A 9,878-nucleotide genomic window follows, 5' to 3' on the forward strand; every position below is an offset into this window, starting at 1 on the left:
AGGGGCCGGCGGGGGCAGACAAAGCCGCGGCTAATGAATGGGAGCGTCCGCCCGCGCAGGCCGTCGTCCGCAGCCGGGCGGGAGCCGCGCCGCCCCGAGCCCAGCGCCCGCGGTGAGTGCGCGGCGGGCGGCCGAAGCGGGCTGTGCCTCGGCCGCGAGCTCGCGCCCCGGGCCCGACCGTCCCGGTGCGCCGTCGGAGGTCGGGGTCCGGGACGGGGACGGGGGCAGGGGACGGGGGTCGAAGTGGGGTCGGGGTCGGGCTGCGGGGCTGGGGGGCTGGGGGCGCCGCGACATTGTCTGCGCCGGGCCGGGGGCGGCTTTGGGGGCGCGGCCTGCGGTGGCCTGGACCCCGCCCGCGCCCCCGACTCGGCCGCGGTGCCCGGAGGGCTGGGGTCGACGCCGACCCCGCCCCCCGCCCCCGGGACCCCCGGCCCCGGCCCCGCGATCCCGGCCCGCGCCCTGCGCCCCCCGGCCCCCCGGCTGACAGCTGGCGTGTGGCGGGCCGCGCCGGTTGCGCCCGAGACGCGTCTTCCGGACGGCAGGATTTTGTTGACAAAACATCTCAAGTGGTAGAAAGTTGGTGCGGCCGGGACGGGGTGCGGAGCCCCGAGGTGCGGGGCCGGGGGCCGGGGGCCGGGGGCCGGGGGTCCTGGGCGCGCCTTCTCCCAGCGCTTGGCCCCCATCACCACAGCGAGTTGCCCTACAAATCGCATTTGGGGTTTTTTCTCGGTGTAGCTCGTCTTCAGGGGTATTTCCAGGAATAGACGGCCGGTCGTCCTAGTGTCTTAGGAGGCACATGCTTGCGGGGCCCTCGGTCGTAGTGTCTCTGGGCACCGCCGTTCAGATTTAATCAGTAAGGTAGGAATCAAATGGCAAAGCGTAATTTCACACGGGTTTCAATTGTGGTGGTTGGTCTGGACCCGGACCCGGGCATTTGTGTCTCTGTCCCGCAGCGCCTGCAGCGCGGGGGCTCCCCCAGCCCAGCCCTGGCGACCCCCCCCCCCCCCCCCCGGCGCCCTCCGCGGGTGGCGGGTTTGGGGTGACATTCGGGGACCCCGCGCGCCTCTCTGGAAGAGGTCTCCGCCAGGCATCAGGACCAGCTTCTGTTGGCATTCTTCTTTTTGTAAAAAAGGGAAGTTATTTGTTTTGAAGTCAACTCTGAGTAAATCGAGTGCATGGTTTAAAAAAAAAAAAAAATGCTTTTCAGGCTTGAACGAGGCCAGTTCGTTAGGGCAAGGGCATCCTGGTGACTTTTTATTAGAAATATTAATGTTTGTTTTGTCTGTATTGTGGTGATAAAATTGGGAGGCTTGGAAGGAGTTAGTTGGAGTTTTTAAAAAAGTGCTTTGACTAAGTCAGATTTCACTTAGGAGTTAATTTTGGTCACTCAACAAAGTTTTCTTTTGAGAGGTAAGTGCTCACAGGAGCTGAACTCTATCTCCTTGGAGGGCTTCCTGTGGGGTGTTGGCGCCCGTCCCTGTGCTCACCTCCCTGACCCTTGCTCGGGGCATATCTGCTTAATGTTTTCTCGCTGAAAGACCTAGCACGGGGTAAGAGAAGTTCTGGGCGTCCTCAGAAGTTCCATGGGACCCGGTCAGCCTCCTGTGTCAGAAGGGAGCTTGGACTCAGTCTACCTGACAGGTAGTCTCCTTGACAGCTACCCCTTCCTGATACCGTTCTGGCTATTCCTGGTATTTTGAAAACACTGTTCTCTAATGTCCCTGCGTGCAAGTAAGGAGGTTGGCGCAAAACACAGGCTGCGGAAAGAACGTCCTAACAGCTCGGAGGGAGATTTAAAGTAAGTTATTGGAGCAGTTGATTGAATCCCATTCCGCTGCGGTGCAGCGGCACGCAGGGTTCACGGAGCAGAGGCAGCGCGAGGACCTGCCATCCGGACCCCGTCCCCACGGCGCAGAGTCTGGAGACTGAGCGGCAGGGGAGGCCTCTCTGCACCTCGTGTCGCGGTTTTCCTTGCCTGGCGCCAGCTCCTGTGGTCTCCAGACTGCGGTCTGACTCCCTCGCGGCGATGATCGCGTGGTGAGGGGAGGGAAGCAGGTGCGTGACGCCGGGCGTGGCGCGGACCTGGTGCGGGGGGCCTCGGACGGGTGGCGAGCGGCCCCTTGGACTCCTCCTCACCAGCATTCTCTGCACACGACACACCGTTTCGAGGCCGGACTGCCTTTCTTCTAATTACTGTTTGGCGTTGAAGACACTACTTGAATCTCGGGGCTTGAGAACAGAAGCAGCCGGAGTCCGTGGCTCTCACTTACCTTCTGCGTTTTACTGAATTTAGCTGCGCGGAAATGTCACAGTGCGCCGCCGGCCCCGACCGTCCTGCGGCCTCGGGGTCTGGACTCCACAGGGTTCCGGTCCTCTCCCCTTCCAGGGGCTCACCCTTGGTACAGCCCTGTCTTTCCTGCCCTTCTCCCTCGCCCCGCTTTCCATCGCCCGGATTTTTCTTCATTCTGAAATAGCTCACATCACTTCCTTGCCGGTTATTTGACAACGAGCTGTGGGTAGTTCAAATTCTGGAAGCGTTGCTGGGAGAAAAATAAAGCCTTTCCTTCTCGTGCTCCGTGTTTCTGAGGCAGGGGTTCCTGAGAGGGACAGGTGCTTGACTGTGAGGTATGCCAGCCTCTCACGCGGTACCTAGCAGGGTTCTACCTGCGGGGGGCAGTAGTGGTTTTGAAAAGGAGACCTGAGCGGTGACGCTGGGCATAGACTTACACCAGAGAAGAAGGCCCGGCCAAGAAAATACAGGCAGGTGCAGGCAGAGGTGAGGGCAGTTTCTGCTTGAGAAGTACGTTCCGGGAAGACCCCTTCTTGGACGGAGTCCGAGCCCAGGGGTCTGGGGGCTACAGACGGAGACCCCGAGGAAGAAGGGGCAGTGTGGCGGAGAGGCTGACCCGTCTGCTTGAGCCCAAGTCCCGCGGGTCCCGCCCGGTGTGCGGCAGGCTGCGCCCCTCGTGGGCACCTGCCGCGTGAAGGCCTGTCCGCGGCCGCACCCGGCCCTTCCCCAGCGGTCCGAGTGCCCTCCGTGCGATGGCTCTTCCGTCTGGGTGGCCCCGCACGTGCTCTGTCCTGCTTCAGCGCCCCCACAGAGGTGAAGCGTGAGGGGCTGCGTTTTACCCACGGCCGCCGCAAACTGACCGTCCCCTCGGGGTCTGCTCGCTTGCTCTCCACTCGCGGGAGCGGCGTCGGGAGCAGGGAGCTCTTCCCGGACGCCTCGGGTCTCCCTGTCACAGAGGCCGTGTTCCACATCCTGTAGGTAAAAGGACGCTTTCAGGACTCTTAGCAGCTTCAGCCTGTCCCTCGCGGGACCGCCCTGGACCGCACGGGAAGGGGGAGGCAGCGAGCGAGGGTGCTGGTGTTGGGTAAAGGGGACCCACGAGACGAGTGAGCGGAACCGACCAAGGAGCCCTGGTCTGCCACCCAGAACGTTTCAGGGACAGCACGGGGACCGGCTGACCTTAGCACAGTCTGTTTGCTTGCTTTGGAATGTGCTTTGTTTCCAAGGTAGCCTTATCGCCGTGTCTGACCGCGTCTCACGGGAAGGGCTCTGGTTCTGGGTTTCTGAGGTTAACCCTTAGCAGCTGTCTGTGCTCTCGGATCTGTCCCCCACATCCGTGGAGCTGGTACTGGATGATCCTTTTCCTTTGTGTGAGCGCAGCGGCCCTGGTGGAACTTCCGGCTTTGAGGCGCGTGGTGCTGTGTCCAGCCCTAGAACGTGTGGGTTACGGTTACTCCCGCTCGGGGTGTGTAAAGTGACTCGCCCACGTGCACCTGGTCCCGGTTTATGACCTTGTGGGAAGACGGTCGTGTCCAGGTGTGAACCGGGCGGGCTGTCGCTGTGGCTCATTGATTCCCTGGGCGCTGGACGGCTCACGGAGGGCTGGATGCAAATACGCTTCAGTGTTTTCAAGGTTACGTGTGGAGTTTCTGACAGCGCTTGGCGGCGTGTCGCCATCACCGCCACCTTCGGCCCGTCTGGCGCTGGCCGCACTTCTGCAAAGGCAATTGCGTGTTTTCCAGCGCTTCACCCCTAAATGCCCTTTTCTCCCAAGAAGAGGCAAAAGGAGACTCTTCTGTGTGACCAGCAGCACCATCGCTGATCACGTCTAGAACGCGGAACAGTGGTCTCTTCGCACCCGTGGGCCGGCCGCTCTGAAACCAGTAGCTGATTTCTCCAAACCAGAGCCTACTGTGTGTCATTGCATTGGCTGTCATATCTCTTTAGTGTCTGTTCTTCTGGAATAATACCCCCCCACACCCCAGTTGTTTTCCGCGACATTGACTCTTTGAAGAGGCTAGGACGCTCGTCTTGTGAGTGCCTCGTGTTTGGGATCTGTTTTGCACTGTGTCATTTAACTTGGCTCCCCGTGTGCTGTGATCTGGCGGGAAGAGGGTGGGAGTCGGGCGGCACGTTCTCCCAAGGGGGATGCCGCCTGCCGCGCCGTTCTCGGAGGCCGTCCTGCCACCGAGGCCGGCTTCCTTATGTTGTGTATTTTATCCGTGTCCCTCTCACCCGGGCATCCTGGGAAGAGGGGACAGACGCCGGGCCCTCTCCCTTTATCACCGCTCGTCAGGGGGGCAGACGGTCATACCTTCACCGTGGCAAACACTTTTGTTTTTCCTTTTTCTGTTTTGAGTATCAGTGCAGACTGATGGATTTTTATTTACTCATTGCATTAGAGTCTATTAATGTCTTCTGTGTTTCGGCGTTCACGCGGTGATAGCTGAGCAGCTGTGAGCCCCCGCGATGTGGCCCCTGCCCCTCACTCGGCATCTTTGTGAGAGCACCTCTCTGGCCCTTTCCTTCCCTCTCCCGACCTGCCATCAGCCACTGCTCCAAAGTGCTTTGCTCCCTGTTAGTGCAGAAAAGTGTTGAGAAGCCGAGACCTGGGTGTTGGATGTGTTCACTGTGTTTGCGCATGATTGCTGCTCTAAGCACCTGTCTCGTGGACAGAACTATGAAACATATTTTTAAAACATTGTAAGATCATCCTGAGTTTTTCAGTACAGATTTGAAATTATTTTAAAGTTTTACTTAATTTCTTTGATTTATATACATACATTTTTTAAATTAGAGCGTGCGTGCACAGGCTTGTGGGGTGGGGAGGGGCAGATGGAGAGAGAGAGAGAGAGAGAGAGAATGAGAATCCCAAGCAGACTCCATGCGCAGCCTGGGGCCCAGTGCGAGGCTCAGTCCCACAACCTGGGATCATGACCTGAGGCGAAATTAAGAGTTGGACACTCAACCGACTGAGCTACCCAGGCGCCCCAAAAATCTTGATTCTTAATATCATTGGCATAATTACTTGTTTTATGGACAAGTATACATAAAATAGGGTGTGATGTTACAATACTGGATTACTACTAATGACACTACTTAGCCGAGTTTAAGGTGCTTTCGCGTTTGTTTGTTTTTAAGATTTTATTTTTAAGTAATCTCTATACCCAATGTGGGGCTCGAACTCACAACCCTGAGATCAAGAGTCCCGTGTTCTTCCAGCTGAGCCAGCCAGGCCCCCATAAGGTGCTTTTGTTTTTGAGGGTTTTCCTTTTGTTCTTAGTACGTATTAGTAATAAAACAGTGCGTTTTAAAACAAGCCTCTTGATGGATATTCTTTTGTCTGTCATTATGTTGCTCGTTTGATACAAAAAATTCGGTTTGTTTGTTTCAGATGAGGAAGTTTTAGATTTTATTTTTACGTTCAAAATAATTACCCGGCTCAAAAGTCAAAATCCTATGGAAGACGTCAGAAATTCCACCCCGTCCCTGTTTCCTCTACTGTTTACAGGCGGTCATCTTTGTGTCTGCTTTGTCCCGCAAAGCCAAGTATTTACACGTCTGTGTGTAGCTCCCGGCTGGTCTTTCATAAAAGGTAGCAGGTACTCTTACACTGCGTGTGTGCCTCGCTGTTCTCTTCGGCAGCTATGAATGTGTCCGTCCTTCCCGACGGGTGTTGGAGTGGTGGTCCGGCCTCGGTAGGACGCTGCAGTCACCAGCCTTGGCAGGTGTTATTTTATATTGCATGAGGGCTGTCTTTGGGGTCTGGTCCTCGCGGTGGGATTGCTGCGTCCAAGGATGTCACTGTAGCAGGGGTTCCCAGATTCCCCTCCAAGCGTGTGGTCCCCTAAAGGCTTGTCACAGCCTCGCAGACGGAGGGTGTGTCCGGCACCCAGTCTTTGCCGGCCCGACCCAGTGAGACCTGGTATCTCGGAGTGGTGTTCGTTTAATATGTTTCGATGTGGCTGTGAGAAATGAAAAATACTAAAATGGCTGTTTGGCGCCCAGAGTGTCTGAGATCAGTAAACAGATGGCTGTGTTAGCAAGCGGCCCGGGGTGACAGCCGGGCAGCTCTGCCCCCCGGACGCTGACTCTGCTCTGGACTTCAGCGCCGTGGAGTTGGTAGGTGGTTTCTTTCGTCCCGTTGGTAAAAGAACAGCAACTTCTCTGAGTCCGAGCACGTCCATACGTCTTACTTTGTCTAGCCTATGGAAAGGAACCTCTGAAGCTACCGTTTACTTTTTGGTATTTTTGTCTTTGAAGCTAAGAAACGTACCGTAAGTTGAAGGAACTTTGGTTTTGGGGTGCCTTCTTTCTGTCTCCCCCCGCCCTTCCATTGCTCTGGAAGTTGAGATTGCTGTCGCACCTTCCGAGGGGGCCATTGCTTCCTTAATCGCTCAATGTTCACTCAGCATCAGGGAGCCCCAGGGGCTGCAGAGACCTGGGACGGCCTCCTATCTCGGGGGCCCAGGGGCCCTGGGCTGCAAGCAGCGGCAGCCAGCCGTGGACAGGGTGATGAAGTTTGTTCTAGAAGGATTCTGGGTTTGACACGTTGTCATTGGTCACCCTGTTTCTGTTTGCTGGAGAGTAGGGTCAGAACCATCCAGAGAAATCCTCTCCAGGGGTAGGTGGCAAAAACCTACTGGTCCTTTTTATCTATGCAGACTGATCAAAACTGCCACAGTAGCATAATCCTTTTGTGGTTTGAAAACCAAAGATAACACGCTTCTTTTTTTCGCCTTTAATTTGTACCAAAATAGTAGGAAAAGCTGATTTTCTTTAGTAGTAAGCTGCTAGATCAGATGACAGTGGTTTTCTTAAATTAGCAATATCATTGCTACTTATGATTATGAAATAATATGCACAAAATTAGTCAAGCAACAGGACTGTATAAAATAGAAAGTGAAAGCCTTTCACGATGACTGCAGTTAAGTTGCGCATCCCCTTGTAGACGTGTGTCTGTGTGGGCGGCCACCTGCACCGGGCACGGTCCTGGCCGACCTCCCGTGCGCCAGGAAGGCAGCCGTGGTGGGCACTGGGGGGCAGCTGCCGGGGCTGTGTGGGTGATTTCCAGAGTGTAAGTCTTGTGTCGTGAAGCATAAGACACGCGGACAAGTGCTCATCTCTGTGAATCGTCACCAGCTCGAGAGATGGACGCCACCCCCGTGCTCCCCAGTCCCAAAGTCCCTTGTTTTCCGGGCCTGTGCCACTGTTGTTCATAAACGGGGGTCATGCAGTGCGTGTTCTGCTCACTGTCGTGGTTGCTGGATGTTATGACAGTTTCTTCGTTGTCGTGGCTGTGGGCTATCCCACGCACGGATCTATCGCAACATGTTATCTGCGGTCGGGAGCCACTCACACCTCTGTGATTACTGCCACAAACGTTTTTGGATTTGTCCTTTGTTGCAGGTCTCCAGGCATCTTGTGGGCGTGACCCTGTGACTGGTCACACGATAGCGTGGGGGGCTGCAGTGTGTTCCAGGGTGGCTGGGCTTGCGTGTCCTAGTCCGGCCCCTGGCGCTGTCGGCTCAGTGTGTGTGTGTGTGTGTGTGTGTGTGTGTGGCCGCTTTACAGGGTGTATGGTGTTCTGGATTTCATTTGTATTTCCTTGATTTTTAAGTTTCTTAATTTTAATGTGGCCTGGTTTGTCCATCTTCCCTTGGTAGTTCTGTTTTGCTCTAAGTCAAGGTCGTAAGAATGTTTTTCCATCTTCCGTTCTTTATCGTTTTGCCTTTAGCGTGACCGTCGATTTGGGGGATGGCGTGAACTAGGGTCAGGTGTCATTTTTTCCACACGGAGATCTAATTGTCGTGGCCCCATGTATTTAAAAGATCCTCCTTGCTCGCTGCTCTCCAGCGTCTCCAGCGTCAAAAGTCTGCCGTGTGCAGACCTTGTGCGTGGGCCTGTCCCCGGGCTCTCCAGTCTCTGCCAGTCTGTTGGCCCCTGGAACCAACACCACAGCACCCTCGTCAACATGGTTTCATACGGTTTGGGTTTTTAAACCTTTTTAAAGTATAGCGCAGACGCAGAAACCAGGAAGTAAGCGTGTGGTTTGATGGGTTGTTATAAGGTGGACACTTTTGTGACCATCACTTGGGTCAAGAAACGGACTTCTGCTGGCTCCCCAGACCCCTCATCCGTGTCTCCCCCACCGCCCCCCGCCGTCCTGACTGAAGTAACTGCCAGCCTGGCTTTTGTGGCAAGTCCGTCCTTGCTTTTCTTCGTAGTTTTGTGACCGAATCATGTACCTCCAAGTCCTAGTTAAGTTCTGCCTGTTGACTTAGATGGCATCTCAGTATTATCTGTAGCTCGCCCCCCACCTCCCGCGGAAGTTTTTTGTGGTTGGGCTTGTGGTTCTCACAGTCTGGATTTCGCTGATGGCGGTCCTCCCGTGTAATGTCATCTCTCCCTGGTTTCCTGGAAAGGGGTAGTCGGATATAGAGGTTTGATCGGATTCGGGTTTGACTCGGCAAGGCTCCTTCACAGGGGTGTTGTGGTCCATCAGGAGACGCCTAAAGCGCAATGTCTTTCTTTTTCGATGTTGGCAGCCAACGACGCACGGACGACATGCGTTAATTCCAGACAAGTGACAAAACGGTGATGCTCCTGCCGTTACTGCAGCTGCGTGTATGAGCTGGACTTCCAGTAAGAGAACCCTGTCATCGTCGTTTGGTTATCTAGGGCTCGGGTTCACATAGGACACCCGAGATAAATGCTTGGCTCTTCTCTCTGCCACGTTTCAAAATAATCCATCTTCTATCTTCCTCCAAAGGTGACCAGTTGAAGATTTTATCGTTGACGTATTTATTTTTTATTTTTGAGAGAGAGAGAGACAGACAGAGCATGCAAATTGGGTAGGTAGAGAGAGAGAGAGAGAGAGAGAGAGAGAGAATCCCAAGCAGGCTCTGTGCTGTCATTACAGAGCCCGATGTGGGGCTTGAACTCATAAACCATGAGATCATGACCTGAGCTGAAGTCAGATGCTTAACTGACTGAGCCACCCAGGCGTCCCATATTAAATTTAATATTAATTTTAAGCATAATATTAAATTTAAGCATATTAAATGCGTTTTAAAGATTTTATTTTTGGGGCGCCTGGGTGGCGCAGTCGGTTAAGCGTCCGACTTCAGCCAGGTCACGATCTCGCGGTCTGTGAGTTCGAGCCCCGCGTCAGGCTCCGGGCTGATGGCTCAGAGCCTGGAGCCTCCTTCCGATTCTGTGTCTCCCTCTCTCTCTGCCCCTCCCCCGTTCATGCTGTCTCTCTCTGTCTTAAAAATAAATAAACGTTAAAAATAAATAAATAAATAAATAAATAAAAATAAAGATTTTATTTTTAAGTAATCTCTACACCCAACATGGGGCTTGAACCCAGGTGCCCCAATAACAGTTTTTACGTGTCCTTTGCAATTGAAAGTCAGTTTGACTGGGGCACCTGGGTGGCTCAGTCGGTTGAGCGTCTGACTTCGGCTCAGGTCATGATCTCACGGTTCATGAGTTTGAGCCCCACGTTGGGCTCTGTGCTGACAGCTCGGAGCCTGGAGCCTGCTTCGGATTCTGTGTCTCCCTCTCTCTCTGCCCCTCCCCCCCC

The 9,878-nt window shown here is 54.8% G+C and overlaps 1 protein-coding gene across 1 annotated transcript in view; it reads left to right on the forward strand.

Annotated features, from left to right (window-relative positions):
- The first annotated feature begins 6 nt into the window (after window positions 1-6).
- The window catches only part of ZBED4 (zinc finger BED-type containing 4), a 30,342-nt gene continuing 20,470 nt past the window's right edge, over window positions 7-9,878 (forward strand). Inside the window, exon 1 of the mRNA XM_049626550.1 lies at window positions 7-112. The gene's annotated coding sequence lies outside the window, so the exon portion shown is untranslated. The remainder of the gene's footprint in view (window positions 113-9,878) is intronic.

The sequence above is a fragment of the Panthera uncia genome, chromosome B4, assembly GCF_023721935.1.
Source record: "Panthera uncia isolate 11264 chromosome B4, Puncia_PCG_1.0, whole genome shotgun sequence".
Classification (NCBI taxonomy): Eukaryota; Metazoa; Chordata; class Mammalia; order Carnivora; family Felidae; genus Panthera; species Panthera uncia.